This window comes from Mirounga leonina, unplaced genomic scaffold (assembly GCF_011800145.1).
Source record: "Mirounga leonina isolate KUSES-001 unplaced genomic scaffold, KU_Mleo_1.0 Mir_125, whole genome shotgun sequence".
Taxonomy (NCBI): domain Eukaryota; kingdom Metazoa; phylum Chordata; class Mammalia; order Carnivora; family Phocidae; genus Mirounga; species Mirounga leonina.
This window is the reverse complement of record NW_023270305.1, coordinates 22,373,238-22,390,791: the sequence shown is the minus strand read 5'-3', so window position 1 is coordinate 22,390,791 and position 17,554 is coordinate 22,373,238. Positions and strand designations below refer to the sequence as shown.

The following is a 17,554-nucleotide window of genomic DNA, read 5'->3' as shown; positions in this document are numbered from 1 at the left end:
TGCTTGATCCTTAGAACTTTCTGAGATAGTCACACTAATGCTTATCATTTTTCTTCTTATTTAAAACAACAGACATGGAGATTTTATTCTGTTTTACTGTTTTCTAGCTTATTTTGTTGGCTACATTTAATACTGTGTCTTGACTTTGGTGTTCTGTAGTTTTATTATGTATTGGGGTATAGATTTCTTTTGTTTGTGACTTTGTTAGGCAACTTGGAAAATCTGCAAAATCCTCAGTCATTATCTCTTTAGATTTCTGCTCCATCCTGTTAGCTTTTTTGGGGGGTCTCTGATTACATGTACCTTAGACCTTCTTTATCTATTCTGATTTATCTTCCAGTCCATTAATTTTCTCTTTAGTTGAATCTAATCTTTTAAAGTCATCCAGTGAGTTTGTAGTTTTGATTATTATTGAAGTTCAGTTTGGTTTCTTTTTGAATCTGCTGGATCTTTTCTTAATAGTTTCCTGTTCCTGAAGATATTTTCAGGTCGTCATTTATTCTTTTTTTTTTAAAAAAAGATTTTATTTATTTATATAATTTAGAGAGTGAATGTGTGTGAGCAGGGTGGAGGGGGTGGCGGGAGAGGGGCCGAGGCAGAGGGAAAGGGAAAGAATCTCAAGCCGACTCTGTGCTGAGCAGGCAGCCAGACACGGGGCTTGATCTCAGGACCCTGAGATCATGACCTGAGCTGAAACCAAGAGTCAGGACACTTAACTGACTGCGCCACTCAGGTGCCCCAAGTCCTCTTTTATTCTTTAAATCTAGTAAGTATAGTTATTTTATAGTTGGTATGCCTGTACTTCACTGTGTGTGAGGTCTTAGAGGTACCTTTCTGTGATTTCTTGGTTTTGCTGGTTCTTGTTCACAATGACTTGCTTCTTTGTATGCAGTTATCTTTGTGTACTGCTCACTGTCTTGAAAAAGTGTAAGACTAAACTGAGGTCTCAGATGAAGGTATCTTCAGAAGTTCTTTGCCTTTGCTTCTGGTGGGTTTGGAGGCATTACCAACCCAGAACCATTTAAAATAAATTCATTGCTTGAATTTGAACCATCCCACTAATGCAAATTTTGGTTGCAAATACATTTGAGGACCAGTGTTCTTCATGTTTGCCTTGACGGTATAAGGCCCTAAGTCTTAGCTAAATGTGGGACATATCATCTGTTAGACTTTTCACTCTGGATGGTCCTGGTCTTTGATTTTTGCCCTTTGGGTCCCGTAAGGCTGTCCAAACTAAGGTTCAGATTTGTTCCGATTGGCCAGTACCCAAAGGGCAAAAGTGGCATTTGTTCTCTTACCTCACTTGGTATTCATTTTCCCTTCAATTTTGGCCAAATAATTCCTTACTTCTTATCAGCTTTGCCTTTTAGATGAGTGTGAAAATACTTTGTCCAGAATTTTTAGCTGTTTTCAGTAGAAGAGTTAATTCAGGACATTATTACTGGAAACTGAATTATCTTACTTTCAAAAACTGATAACTAAGAATGGCCCAGTAATTATCTGTGGAGAAATATCATTGATAATACTTTTTTATTACGAGATGTCGTTATTTAGCCCTGAACTTTATTTACTATCTAAGTCTACTTTTCTTTGAGTTCCAGTGATAGGAGAGGAGACTACAGCTTCTCTCCAAAATCTTGGTAATTTAAGCAGAATTTAAAACAAACCCCTTTACTAATCAGTCTTTGAAAGGTGTTTGGAAGTCCAAATAATCTGCACTGATTTCCCTTTGTCAGCTTATTATCTACTTGATGCCAGCCATACTTTCTGATTTATGAATATTAGTGGTATCTAGGTTTCAATTCTGGGCCATTAGAAATAAACTTGCCCTTGGGATCCTTGGAGTTTCTTGCTTTGGTGGTCCATTTGACAAAACAATCTATTGCCTATCATATAATGTGGCTATGGAAAGTTTGGGCCTTAACTGCATCATTTCCAGTATATAATTTTTCTGGGCCTCATCTTTGTAAATTGTGAATTCTAATACACCCACCAAACAGGAGTAGTTGTAATTTTAAAAAACATTAAGTATGCAAAGTATGTGACCCATAATAGGTGTCTAAATAAATGGTTTGCTCTTGCTGGTTGAGATTTCTATGGAGAGAATGCTTTCAACTATATTATTTATTTAAATTAAATTTTAGAAGCCAAGATCTGGTTTAAGTGATCCATTTGGCACATAGTGGCTACTTAGATTCTCTTTGCCCTGTTAGTAGTGGTTTAAGGACAATAAATTGACAGTATCCGAAGTAAGGGGCGGGCCAGAGATGTGTAGTGAAGGTGGTAATAACTGTAAGCATTGAGGACTGGAGATAGGAATAGAGGAAACTTTGGAGTTCAGGAAAGAAACCTGAGGCTAGAGAGAAGCTGGGGAAAAAGGGTGGAAGAAAAGAGACAGAAGGGGAGCAGAGGGGTGGGGCGAGCAGACACAGACAGGAGGGAGAAACTGCACACATGAACTTGTTCTTAATTCCTAGAGCATGTATTGTCTGTAGTTTTCGTTTTAACACTTGTAGAATTCTAGGGCTGACAAGGAAAGACACACACACACTTTCTGCCCCCACCCTCCCCATCTCTACTCTCAATTTTCTGTTCCCTTCATTAGACTAAGAATATTTTACCTCCTGAGGGACCTTTGAACCTAAGTAGTCTCATCCTTTGTTTTATTGGTGAGGGCCACAGAGAGATGGAGTTGAGTTGTCTTCGATCACTCTGTGACTTGGTGGAGATTTAGTTTAGAACCCAGGAGTCCTACTGCTCTGGCCCAGGCATTGTTCTGCATACTACATCATCTCCTTTTATTGGTCCCTCACCCTGTGTAGCTGCTTCTGATCTGAAGTAGCCAAGTGAATTATAATATTTAGATGATTAATTATGCCTTGAGTAGCTGTCATAATGTAAATTCTTCTCACATATTTCAAACTTTTCAAGCAGAACAACTTAGTGAAATGACTGTATTTTAAGGAGTTCAGGAAAGTCTTCAATTTGTGTTCCTCAAAAGTGTTAAACATTGTGTCACCCTAGTTTCTTTTAATAATTTTATTTTTGTGTAGGGAATACTGATACAAAATTTATTTCTTTAAAAAAGTCTGCAAATTCGGATCTTTTTCAGCTGATGGTAGCCTAATTAAGTTCTCTGTGTGTGTGTGTATTTTTTAAAATATAGTTAGTGTTTATTGACTACATATCACTTTTGTGCAGTGGTTTGGTTATTAGGTCATTCTCAGCCTACATATGCTGTTTGAACAATGATATGTCAACCATGTATTTGCTCTTATGCATTAAAGTATTTGAAGAAATAAAATCACTTTCTTTGGCAGACTTAATGCTGTTTAACTTTTATTACAAAAGTACCTTATCTGAACAAGATGATGGAATATTAGAAAAGATTAATATGTAAGAAGGACAATTTATTGTAGAGTTGGCTAGAAGCAGTATGGCACAAGGAAAAAAGATTTTTTTTTTTTTTTTGGTAGATAAGATTGGGAGAAAAGTAAGGGAGCAGAGCCCTGGAATTAAGGGGAGCTTTGGGAAATATTGAATAGGGTTGGGTGGAATAGGTATTTTGGGTGTGGTGAATAGGTTCTTGGCATAACTGCACTGTAGAGATCCGAGGAAAGGGCGCGGGGAGTGTTAGACACAGGTTCCATTAGCACTCATTTACATGGGACAGAAATTGGATCCAATACCAGCATATCTAGTTAGGAGAAATAAACAAGATGTCAGATTCCACAAGGGTGATACCAGTTTCACTTCATGGAAAATTACAGCTCAGTCTGGGACTTGTTCTCATTTTTTTTTGTTTTGTTTGTATTTCCTAAATGAGAAGGTTAAGCAGTCAGCAAAGGAGCCAAATTATATGCACAACCAAAACCTGCTCCCAAGGAGTGTGGATTCATATAAAGCTAAAAGGGAACAAGGAGGAGCCCAGAGATCTGGCTCAGTACACTTACTGAACTTTAAAGAGTAGTTAGTTGGGGAAGATGGTACCATGGTCTCAGTACTTGAACCCAATACTTTATCTTGTTTCCTTTCCTTTCTCCTTTACCCTCCAAAAATAATGATAGGGTTTTTTTTGGTGTTGAGCTCTTACCATGTGCTGGATACAGTGCAGAGCACTTTACATGTATAATCTGTTTTAATCTTAGCAAAGCTCTTTGTGGTACATATTAATGCTTACCCCTAATTCATGGATGAAAGAGGATAAATAATTTCCCATAAGAAAAGTTTGAGTTATGGGCCTGGGCATGGTAAATGGAAGGATATATTTTGACATTTTTCTTCTTCTCTTACGCTTCTGAGTCAATGTATAGGGTTGGGATATTTTCCCTCCCTTGTCTGCCTGGTAAATTTCTAATCCTTTTCCAAGATTCAGTTTACCTTCTTTGGGAAACCTCTCTGACCTCTAGACATTGTGAAGCTTAATGCTCTCCTAAAAGCTTGTATATATAAGACAGAAACACCATCCTGACCAGTAGTTGGGCGGTTAATCTGGTTGAAATAATACCAAGTCATTTAAGTTAATATATAAACGCATACTCATTTGCCACTGTAAGACCAAGCCCCCCTGCCCTTCACTTTTTTTTTTTTTTTTAGAATGCTGATTGGAGTTTTGTGTTGTCTTTCTTGAATAAGCTACAATTATGATGCATTGCTTGTGATTTCTGGTTTTGGTTTTCCTTGGGTAAAGTATACAGTGCATAATTGTGGATTTTTATGACTTTTCCCTATTCTTTTACAGTTGTTTCACTCACATTTAATTCGACAGCAGTATTTTTTGTAGGTTTCCTTTGTTGTCTCCCAAAGCGTTCAACTTAGTCTTTCTTTTCATACCTGTATTTTATTGGTTTATGTAATGTTTAATTGAATTATCTAATCAAAGCAACAGTGCAACTGACATAAACAGGTTTGGGAGGAAACCAAGTTGACTCTTGGTAAGCTTATACAACTCGACTGAGATAACCGCAGTGGTTGGGTGAACTGTAAAGAAGAACATACTTCAGCTGTGAATATTTAATGTGCCCTAGGTGTTGAGCAGTGTTTTACAAAGGGACTGAAGAATACTGGTTAATCCAGAGGTTTGGTTGAGAGAGGATTAGTGGTGAGAACTTCTGTGTCTCAGTTACACCACCTATCTCATACTTTGCATATTTGTTTCCTCACTAGGTTCTGAGTCACTTAAGGGCGTTTTTATTTCCCTAAGGTCCAGCAGTTACTGGCACATAGTAGCTGCTTAATAAATGGTTCTTAAATAAATGAATCCTATATTAGGCTACATTGTTACTGAATATATATTAAATATATGTGTTTGAATATGTATATCATGTCTCTTAGCTAAATTTTGGCCATAAGGACAGGTCCTGTGTCTCAGACATCTTTGATATTTACAGTGTTTGTAATAAATTTCGTGAGTGTACAATATATGGTGAAATGTGGAGGAGCAGTGTATCTGTCCCTCTTACTGCTAGCTAGTTCCGCCTTATGACTTCCCCTGGAAAGAGCCTTTGAGAACAAGTAGTATCTGTATTCTGTTGTGTAGAGCATGGCCTGGGCCCTGCCAAGTCATTCTGACAGAGCTCATCTTAGGGATGCCACTGGCTTCATAATTGCAGTTTGATCTTAGCTGCAGCCAGTGGTGCTTGGGTTTTGGTAGTTGTGAGTGTAGGTTTGTTTTCTTCTCCCTTTGTGTGTTAAACACTGACTGCCAGGGAATGTCTTTGGCATCATGTCCTGACAAGTCGTTACAATCAGCAGGGTCAGATAACACTTTTTTTTCTTTTCTAAAATCCATGCCTTCAAATTTTATACATGTTCCTTATTCCTTCTAAATAACGAATTGAATATTTTTTTTCTGTGAAGATAAATCTGGCTTTAAATAAACTATCTAGTTTTCATTACTTTGTGTTCTACCTTTCCAGTTTTGTTTTAGTTGCGTTACTAATATATTATGATTTTAAACTTTTTGAACTCTATTATTTTTAATAAAATAGAAATGTCCCAGTTTTCCAGAATTTAGAATTAAAATTCTGACTTTTTTTTATCCTTAAGCCTGCTTTTTTTCATCAAAAATTAGTTTCCCAGCTCCTTATAGCTAGCCAAGTAAGTGAGAATGAGCACAAAAAAGGCTAACATATGGAAATACGAAAGTTGCCAAAACCTCAGAAAATACGTGTGGATTAACAGTGGGAAACAAGCAGATACAGTTCCTGGTCACATGGAGTTTATAATCAAGCGATGGTTCTTAATTTAGATAGAGCTGAGTCCATTATGCCAGTGGTAGTATCCATATGGCAGTGCCGTTTTAGCTTTTCCCATTTAAAAACCAACCAAACCAATAGTGACACAAAAGAAACCCCTTTCTCAGCTCTCTTATCCGTTAGTACCGTCATCCTATTTGTTCCCTTTCATTTCACTGTTAATTTCTCCATACAGACCACATTTAGTACCTTTGGTTTTCTACTAGTCTCATTTTCTTCCCTCTCAGTTTCTTTGTTCTCTTTCTCTCTTTTGGGTTACTTATTTTTCCCTCTAGTCCACCGTTCAGATACTTGTTCACCAGATTAGATTGTTCTTTTTTTTTTTCTTGCCAGCAGTTTCTCTTTGATTTGAATCTTCTCACTCTAGTTGATTCTTTTTATATATAGATAGATGCCTTATAAAATTACATCTCTAGGTAGTGCTGATATTTTTCCACAGTGACAATTCTGTCTGATTTCTTGCTAATGTCACCTGGGTGACCTGCTATAACTTGAAACTCACTCAGCCTTTCTAAAATCCTTCTCACAAACCAAGTTGCCTCTCCTCCCCATACCCAGCCCCTAATTTACCCTTTCTAGAAGTCTAGATTCAGCTTTGAGTCAGCGTTTCGCTCTCTTGTCCTCACTCTCCTGGCCATGCATCTGGTTTTGTAAACTATTTAATATTTTAAATCCATTTTTAATCATTTAATTTTTAATACTATTGTTAACTTGGTTCAGATCCTCATCACCTCATATCTGGGTGACTGCAGTAGAGGTCTTAATTTTTTACCTCTGGTCTCTCCCTTGGTCAAGGTAGTCTACACAATATTACCTCTCAAGCTTCTAAAAATAATAATTTGTTCAGGATACATATTTTTTTCTTTTTGCCTCAAATCTCTTCCATGATTAGACTATTATATTTCCTACCTGTTAAGGTACTCTTTCTAAACCAGCATAGTTTAAGCTTGCTTTGCACATAAGCCGCGTTTACTTTTTTTTTTATCATTGCTGAAAAAGTTGCATCATTGTGAAATAATCTTCCATAATTTGTATTATTCTTTCAGATTTATATATTCTTTATTCATATTTAGCTTAAGTCCCATTTTCAACATGAAGAGTTTTTGGTTTTGGTTTTGATTGTTACTTTTTTAGTACTTGCTTTTGTCATTTGACACTTAGGGTGTGCTATCTTTTACTGTTTACTTGCTTTTTATGAATCTGTTCAATTAATTTAACAAATATTTATTGGGCATCTACTACATGCAAGTGACTGTTCTAGGCATTGGGGATATAGCAGTCAATAGCGTAGACAGTTTCTCTCCTCTTGGAACTTTAGCAGCTTCCTCTGTATCTTACTATTATTTTTTAAATTCTAACACCTATCATAGTATGTGTTAACGTTATGTGTTGATAATATTAAAATTGAGTTCAAATTTGCAAGAAGGAGCCCTTGACTAATAATACAGAAAAAAACCGTCTTGCTGCTGAGCAAAAAACACTGATAATTATAGAGAAAAGGATAATTATTCTGGAGGGTGGGGATATCATTTGGAAGGTGGCTATTGTCTTGAATTCAATGATAAATTTTAAAAAATTAGCCAAAGCAATACTGCCTTGGCAGATATTAATTAAGCTGTATACCATTAGTCTCCCATGCAAATAAACAGAATTCAAATAAATAGAAATTAAAAACAATACTCATTGGGATCAGGACTTACTCAGTTTTGTTTTCCACATACCATCTTCAGTTCATATAATCACAGGATGTTAAACTCTTAACCTGGATAGTTGAGGAAACTGAGGCTCAGAGAAGTTAAGTAACTTTAATGAGATCATACAGATTAGTGAGAGAACCAGGAATAGGAATCTCCCAAATCCCACATCAAAGAACATTGAATATTTGTACAATACAGTTCAGTAATTGATGTGTATAGTTCTAGTCCTGAGTTATCAAGAAAAATTATGTCCCCAGGCTTTTTTTTCAAAATGAAAGCAGGAATTTATTATCTTTAAAATTCAGTATACATCAAAGCTTAAATGGTTTATCTCAGGTATTTTTTATGTGTGTCTAAGTCTTTCCTATTTTCCCTACTTTGTGTTCTCTTGTTTACTTGTTTGAATAAAAATGGTTACTTTGATATTTTGACCTGATTATATATATATATATATTTTTAAATCAGGAAATGAGTGTTTTATGATGTTTAAAAATCAGGTAGTTAGTAATAAAAACTTGTTTTAATAAAGCTTGACTTCCCTAGCTAAGGAATCTATATTGATTTTTAAAAAATGTTTTTGTAGGGGTGCCTGGGTGGCTCAGTCAGTTGGTTAAGCGTCTGCCTGTAGCCTCAGGTCAGGATCTCAGGGTCCTGGGATCAGCCCCGCATCCAGCTCCCTGCTCCTTGGGAGCCTGCGGGGAGTCTGCTTCTCTCCCTGCCCGCCCCCCACCCACCCCGGCGTGCACGTGAGCTCTCGCTCTTTAAAATAAAAAAATCTTGGGCGCCTGGGTGGCTCAGATGGTTAAGCGTCTGCTCAGGTCATGATCCCAGGGTCCTGGGATCGAGTCCCGCATCGGGCTCTCTGCTCCTTGGGAGCCTGCTTCTCCCTCTGCCTCTCTCTCTGTCTGTCTGTCTCTCATGAATAAATAAATAAAATCTTAAAAAAAAAATAAAATAAAATAAAATAAAAAAATCTTTAAAATGTTTTAAAAAATCTTTAAAAAAATCTTTAAAATGTTTTTGTAAGTTTGCTATAATATGAATTCGAGAAGAGATTTAGAGCATGAATCACTGACTAGAAACCACCAATTTTTCTACAAAAAAGAAAGTTTTAATCCTTATTTAGAATTCAGAGTTAAACTTAGACTTTATTTTTAGAAACTGTCTAAATTTTACATTTAACAGTGTTAAAGAAAACCAGAGCTGGACAGTGGTTAAGGTAGTATAAGCAGATTTTAATCAGGGACTATTGCAATAGGGGGAAAGAGACCTCATTATAGAACTGGGCTTAGTTCTGAATACAGCAAGGAAAATTAGGAATTTATAGCCAAGGGGTGGGGGGTTGGGATGTAAATTATGAAGAGGAAACATCACAAGTAAGGGGATTCTGGCTAAAATGACTTGACAGGATTCTTGCTGAAGGGAGGCCAGGGTGACCAAATGTCACCTGGGGGATTGGAGGGGTGAGGAATTTGATCAGGTGTTGAAGGTGATGAGATATTGAAGGTAAGGGATTCTTGCCAAACTGACTTAGTAACATAGTTGCTAAAATTGGGGGATGTGAAGGTAAACATGGAAGTCTAAAGATCTGGCTTAGTTAAGCAGCCGACTCAGAGGAGCCTGACTGAAGTTAGGTTGAGAAGAGAATCTTTGTCAGAAGAAATATCTTTAAAATAAGAATCAGTGGGGGAGCCTGGGTGGCTCAGTCGTTTAAGCGTCTGCCTTAGGCTCAGGTCATGATCTCAGGGTCCTGGGATTGAGTCCTGCATCTGGCCTCCCTGCTTAGTGGGGAGTCTGCTTGTCCCTCTTCCTCTGCCCCTCCACCTCCCTTATGCTCTCTCTCTCTCAAATACATAAAATCTTCAAAGAAAAAAAAAAAGAATAGGTGTATATATAAAACATAAGATAGTCAGAAAGATAAAGGGTAGAAAGTACCCCTCCTCTCACCAGTCCTTCTCACAAACCTACTGTTTAGAGATAAATTATAACAATTTAGTGTGTATCCCTCCAGAATTTTATGTATATACACACATAAACACACACACTTGGGTTTTTTATTGAACTTGTATTTACCTTGGCAATAATTGTTTATTGCCTTTCTTGTTTAATCTACTTATCTATTTTAATCTCCATTCTTCTCATCTTCCATTTTTTCCTTTGTAAAATATTTTTTCTGTACGTGTTCTTTATTTACAAAAATCAAATTGTGTCATTTTTTTCTTTTTAAAAAGATTCATATGTGATATTTTGTGTACATTAACTCTATTACTTTGAACTGTTTGAGAATTTTTTAAACATAGTAATTGTTGGGTATGCATAAACCTAATTTAGCTAAGTTGCCAACTGCTTTTAAGAAGGACTGCCCTTGTCTACATTTACACTAACAGTTCGTGATCACATATCATCTAGAATTCTACTTCTTGCTAGTCTCAAATATAAAGGTATATTTATATTAACTTGAATTTTTCCGCTTATCAGTGGGATCAAGCATCTCTTTCTAAGCTTGTTAGACTTTTGAGTTTCCTCTTCTCTAAATTGCTTATTCATATCCTTTATTAGAGCATGGAATATCTATTTATTGAGATCATCTTCTGTCTATATTTACAAGTAGGATTAGTTTTTCTTCTTTTTTCTGTAATTTATTTTTGGTAATTTTTTTAGGTTAGTAATACAGTTTTAGCAGGAAACAGAACGATAGTTTAATTTATTAAAGCTAAATAATTATAATACTTGTAAAGTAGGTTAAGGGGGAGTCATTGGGATTTGTATTTATTTATTTTATTATTTATTTATTTATTTAGTTTTAAAGATTTTATTTATTTATTTGACAGAGAGAGACACAGCGAGAGAGGGAACACAAGCAGGGGGAATGGGAGAGGGAGAAGCAGGCTCCCCACTGAGCAGGGAGCCCGGTGAGGGGTTTGATCCCAGGACTCTGGGACCATGAACGGAGCCAAAGGCAGACACTTAACGACGGAGCCACCCACGCGCCCCAGGGGTCTGTATTTATATTAGGAATATTACCTTATAAAATAACAGGCATTGTTTTATGTAATGGATTTAATTTTAAAAAGACATTTTCTGGATCTTACTCTTACAAATTAATAAAAAGAATATATATATACACACACATAGAGATATCTACATATATATCTATAGGCACACACATACTTGTAGCTACTTTAATTGATTGGGACATGTTATGGGTTTGTGTGTTTGAAAGTCAAGATTGCTAAATATGTTTCTAGTCTGGAAGCTCCAGTCCTGTCTTGCCTACTGCCTATAATGCGTGCCCACCTTAATAGTAAAATCAGCAACATATAAACTTACATTTCAGTCTTACCCTCCTTCACTACAAGCTCTTTAAATTTAACCCTCTAGCATGTGTTTTCTTCAGATCTCTGTTAGTATACACATGTTTTAAATATGATTGGTTTGTACATAATTACTTTGTGTCTTTTTTTGTTTGTATGACAATGAAATGAGTTAAAACACTTATTCAGAAAAATATAACAGGAAGAGCTCAAAAAAAGATAGCTTTCATTAATTTCATGTATTTTCATATATGTATAGTTGTAGTCTCTGCACTTTCAGTAATTATATAACCAAAACAGATGTCATTTTTGCTTATCTTTCTGTCTCTGCATACAGGAAAGTTCACAAGAGAATTCAGGAAACTGTTCACATTGGTTATCTCTAGGTAGTGGGATGGGGTAAAGGAATGGATCTGTTGGTTTTTTCCTTTATATATTTATATAAAATTTGAGTTTTTTTCCATTTTACAGTATTTTTTAATGAGGAAGAATAATTTTTTAAAGCAGTCAAAATATAGCTTATTGAACTACTCTCTTAATGAGTATTTGGATGGTTCTGTTATAGGACAATAGTCAACATATGGCAAAATAGTCAATATTGTAAAAGAAATATTCATTAAAGCAATGAGAGATACTCTTTTCTATCTATGAGTGTTTAAAGATCAATAACAACACCCAGTGCTAGGCGAGATTTGTTAAACTTTACTCTCATACATTGTTGGTATTATCAGTTGGTCAGTATCTATCAGGAAACAGACTTTGACCTAGTAATTCAGTTTGTTGCAGTTTTCCCAGAGAAATAATTCCCTTAAAAGTCTATATGCAGGAAAGGCAACCTACTGAATGGGAGAAGATATTTACAAATGACATATCCAATAAAAGGTTAGTGTCCAAAATAGATAAAGAACTGATACAACTCAACATTCAAAAAACAAATAATCCAATTTAAAAAATGGGCAGAAGACATGTGTAGACATTTCTCCAAAGAAGACTTACAGGTGGCCAACAGACACATGAAAAGATGCTCAACATCACTACTGTCAGGGAAATGTAAATGAGATATCACCTCACACCTGTCAGAATGGCTAAAATCAAAAACACAAGAAACAACCAGTATTGACAAGGATGTGGAGAAAAAGGAACCCTCCTACATTGTTGGTGGAAATGCAAACTGGTGCAGCCACTGTGGAAAACAGAATGGAGGTTCTCGAAAAGTTAAAAATAGAACTACTCTGTGATCCAGTAATCACACTAGTTAGTAGGTATTTACCCCCCAAAATACAAAAACACTATTTCAGAGTGATACATGCACCCTTATGTTTATTGCAGCATTATTTACTATAGCCAAATTATGGAAGCAACCTAAGTGTGTATCAATAGATGAATGGATAAAGAAGATGTGGTGTATATATATATATACAGTGGAATATTATTCAGCCATAAAAAGAATGAAATCTGCAACAACATAGATGGGTTTAGAGAGTACAGTACTAAGTGAAATAAGTCAGAGAAAGACAAATACCATATGATTTCACTCATGTGGAATTTAAGAAGCAAAACAAAATGAGCAAAGGAAAAAAAAAAAAAGACAAACCAAGAAACAGACTCTTAACTATAGAGAACAAACTGATGGTTACCAGAAGGGAGGTGTGTGAAGGTGGGTGAAATAGGTGATGGGGATTAAAGAGTACACGTATGATGATGAGCACTGAGTAATGTATAGAACTGTTGAATCACTATATCATATACCTGAAACTAATATAACACTTTATGTTAACTACACTGGAATTAAAATTAAAAGCTTAAAAAGTCTGTATGCATGAAGAATATCATTAGCAATTTTTTTGTAATAATGAAAAATTACAGTCTGAATGCCCAGCTATGGTGAAATGAGTATCAGGAATGCTTTTTTAAAAAAAATTTTTGTTATGTTAATCACCATACATTATATCATTAGTTTTTGATGTAGTGTTCCATGATTCATTGTTTGTGTGTAACACCCAGTGCTCCATGCAGAGCATGCCCTCTTTAATACCCATCACCAGGCTAACCCATCCTCCCACCCCCCTCCCCTCTAGAATCCTCAGTTTGTTTTTCAGAGTCCATTGTCTCTCATGGTTCGTCTCCCCCTCTGATTTCCCCCCTTCATTCTTCCTCTCCTGCTATCTTCTTCTTCTTCTTCTTTTTTTTTTTAAACATATATTGTATTATTTGTTTCAGAGATACAGATCTGTGATTCAACAGTCTTGCACAATTCATAGCGCTCACCATGGCACATACCCTCCCCAGTGTCTATCACCCAGCCACCCCAACCCTCCCACCCCCCACCACTCCAGCAACCCTCAGTTTGTTTTCTGAGATTAAGAATTCCTCATATCGGGTGCCTGGGTGGCTCAGTTGGTTAAGTGACTGCCTTCGGCTCAGGTCGTGATCCTGGAGTCCCGGGATCAAGTCCCACATAGGGCTCCTTGCTCAGCGAGGAGTCTGCTTCTCCCTCTGACCCTCTCCCCCTCATGTTCTCTCTCTCTCAAATAAATAAATAAAATCTTTAAAAAAAAAAAAAAAGAATTCCTCAAATCAGTGAGGTCATATGATACGTGTCTTTCTCTGATTGACTTATTTCGCTCAGCATAACACCCTCCAGTTCCATCCACGTCGTTGCAAATGGCAAGATTTCATTCTTTTTGATGGCTGCATAGTATTCCATTGTATATATATACCACATCTTCTTTATCCATTCATCTGTCGATGGACATCTTGGCTCTTTCCACAGTTTGGCTATTGTGGACATTGCTGCTATAAACATCGGGGTGCACGTACCCCTTCGGATCTAACACTGACATAACAAAGGTCATATTTTTCCCACAAGTCTGGTGGTGGGTAGTCTTTTTCTCTGACATAAGCTGGTGTAGTTACTCTGTGATGACATAAAGTAACTAGGCCTTTCCTGTTATTCTCCTCTGCCATCCTTCACCCCCAGTCTGTTGGCTTATTGTCTTTTTTCACGTTACATTATGATTACAGGACTGCTATAGTTAAGAGATCTCAAGACCAGAGTGAAAAGCAGCAAATAGGTTTGTTTGAATGTTTTTTGGGTGTGTCTCCTTTATCAGTGAATGATAAATTTTCCCGTTAAGTACCTTCTCCCCGTCCCCAGCAGATATCCATACATATCTCATTGATTACATAGCCATGTGTGGCCACAACAGAAACTAAGAAAGAGTGAATTTTACTTTCCAGATTCTATAGTGGGAAGTTACAGAGTAGAACGGGGTTGGGAATGTGTATTTTGAGTAGCCAGTCTGCAAGATCTGCTACAATGGTTAAAGTAAGTTATGGTAAATTTGCTTGAATTGATTTTTTACTCAACTGTTATTATTATTACTTCTGTAATAAACTCAAAGAAAATGATGGTATAAAAACAGTAATGACAGAAAATAAGATTAGTTAAATACTTAAACTGTGTTTAGCAGAATGCCTTGTACTACAAAGTGCTTATTTTCTTGCCCCCTGAATGAACATTAGTTTAAGTGCCATAAAGTAGTAAAACAGCATTTACACATAGAGGTGTTTTTCTTTAATAGAAAATAATAAGTACTCTTCAGAGTACCTCAGAGAAGGGAGGGATTACTTTAAGCTAAATAGGCTAAGAGTTGGCACTGGTAGAATTTGAAATTGCAGAAGGGCATTTGGGAAAGGTAGTGGGGATGAAGAGAAGAGCATAAGCCAAGGCATGGGCCTGGAAGAGTTCAGGCCATATTTGAAGACCAAAAGATGGTCTGCTTTGACTGGAGCACAGAATGTGTGAGAAGGAAATGTGGAAGACAAAGCTAGACCGGTGAGTTGGGAACAGATTGTAGATAGTCTTAAATTCCATTGGGAAGAATTTAGGCTTTAGTTTCATAACACCTTACATTTATAGGTTCACAATTCAGACATATTGAATGAATGCTTTAAATATGAAAAGTGTTGCCCCTTGAAGACTGCTTCTTTAGAGATTGTATACCTATCAAAAGGTAATTTGGTTTAAGACATGTTTAGAACTCCTTTGCAGTTTTCTAACCATAAAGAAAATCATACACTATAGAAAACTTGTCATTTGCAAGGGATACTTTGAGACCTTTGTGCATCCTCAAATTTTAAAATTAAGAGGTCTTTGTGTGGGACCCTTTCTTCCTCTGAATCGTGTTTCCTTTGAGATTCATGTTTCATATATATATATATATTCCTATTAATATTCTTAGTGTTTTTTTTTTTTAAAGATTTTATTTATTTATTTAATTGACAGAGAGAGAGAGAGAGAGCGTGAGAGGGAACACAAGCAGGGGGAGTGGGAGAGGGAGAAGCAGACTTCTGGCCGAGCAGGGAGCCCGATGCAGGGCTTGATCCCACGACCCCGGGATCATGACCCAAGCCGAAGGCAGTCACCTAACCAACTGAGCCACCCAGGCGCCCCTCTTCTCAGTGTTAATAGAGGTTTTATTTCTTTTGATGAATAAGATTTTGCTCAGGTTAGAGCACTTGCTGAGTCAGTAATGTTTCTTTTTTCTTTTTTTTTTTGTATAGAACATTTGGTGGACTTGTTCACATTCATAGTTACAAGCTGTTACCAAATTTGACATTTCCTTCTTTTCCTAAGAATTGTTACTTTCTTATCCTTGTATTTTTCTTCACTTCACTTGTGCTAGCCGTTTGGCTTTCTTTGGGGTTGGGGCGGGGGGAGACATTTTTTATGAAGAAACTCAGTTTAAAAAAAAAAAGTTATTGCTTTTGAACTTTGAGATGTGAATGCTTATTTAGGCTAGGCTCACTCATTTACTCTGGATCTGGCCTCTAGCTTCTCATTATTTTAAGGGAATGTCTTCTGAGTGGCTCTCAAACAGTGATAACTGTGAATATTAAATCTGTGAATGTCAAATTTATTATACTGCACATCCACAGATTCTCCCTTTGATTGATATCTTATTCTCTCACTCCACTCTATGTATGTGTATGAATATATACATACTGTTTTTTTTTTCCGGCTTTTTTGAGGTATATCTGACATAACGTGCAAGTTTATGGTGCACAGTGTTAATCTGATACGCTTGTATATTGCATATATGTATATGTATATATGTTTTTTGTAACTGAATTTTCCACTTCTTTGTGCAAACATTAGAAACATTTGTAAAGATTAGAGAGATAGGAGGACATGCTGTGGGAATTGATTGGTTGGGGGCAAGAGGGAACCTTTGTGAGGACTCAAGAAACTTGATGTACGGTTATTTATATCTTGCCATCAGTTGATAATATGCATGTAATTAATTTAGTGTTTTAAGTGTGAATTTGGGCAGTGGAGAGTTTCTTGTGTAGGACAATCTATATTTTTAATCATACATTTAGGGATGGAGGGATTGATATGATAGAATATACCACTGTCTCCTTTAGCATTTCAGACATAATGTGTCATCTAAAAAAAATTACTCATCTTTTTTGGAAAGGAATGCTAGGGAAATAAAAATAATGGTACAGCATTTTTGAGGAAAATTTCAGGATACTCATTCATTTATTGAAAGATAAAGCTAGTTGTAAAGTTAATACTAGATTAAAATAGTTTTTGAGATGAACATCAGTTTTGTACTTGACCCCAGAGTTGACTAGGCATTTCACTGTATTTTGTGTTTATTTATTTATTTATTTTTAGAGATTTATTTTTTATTTTTTAGAGCAAAAAGGGGGGAGGGGCAGAGGGAGAGAGAGAGAATCTCAGACTCCCCACTGAGCTCTCAGTCTTACCACCCTGAGATCATGACTTGAGCCAGAATCAAGAGTCGGACACTTAACCAGCTGAGCCACCCAGATGCCCCTATTTTGTGTTTATTTTTATAGTCACTGCTTTTGCCTATAACTGTGTTTCTGGTTCTAGTTGCATACAACATACACTACTGGTCCACATATGTTTTGTTCAGCATATGTTTCATCCACTGGGCAGTGAGCTCTGTTTTATTTTGTCACTACCCTAGCCCTAGTGTCAATGACTGCCTGGTGCAAGGTAGGTGCTCAGTTAATACTGTTAAATGAATAAATGTGAATATTCAATAAATTTATGACTCAAATCCTTATTTATTAGGAGACCCCACTGTCTGGTCTTAGCTCTTTTCTATACCTACATGTTCTGATCTTGTACCCTCATTAGATTGGAAGTGCACTGTGAGTAGGAACTTGGTTTTGTCTTTCCTATATTCTTTACAGTAATATGGACTGTGGTGGGTAGTAGGTATTCCCTAAAGATGTGATTAAACTG

At 36.4% G+C, this 17,554-nt stretch overlaps 1 protein-coding gene across 2 annotated transcripts in view; it reads left to right on the top strand.

Moving 5' to 3' along the window:
* STRN (striatin) overlaps positions 1 to 17,554 on the top strand; it is an 89,796-nt gene that overhangs the window by 6,666 nt on the left and 65,576 nt on the right. The gene's annotated exons all lie outside the window — the stretch shown is intronic.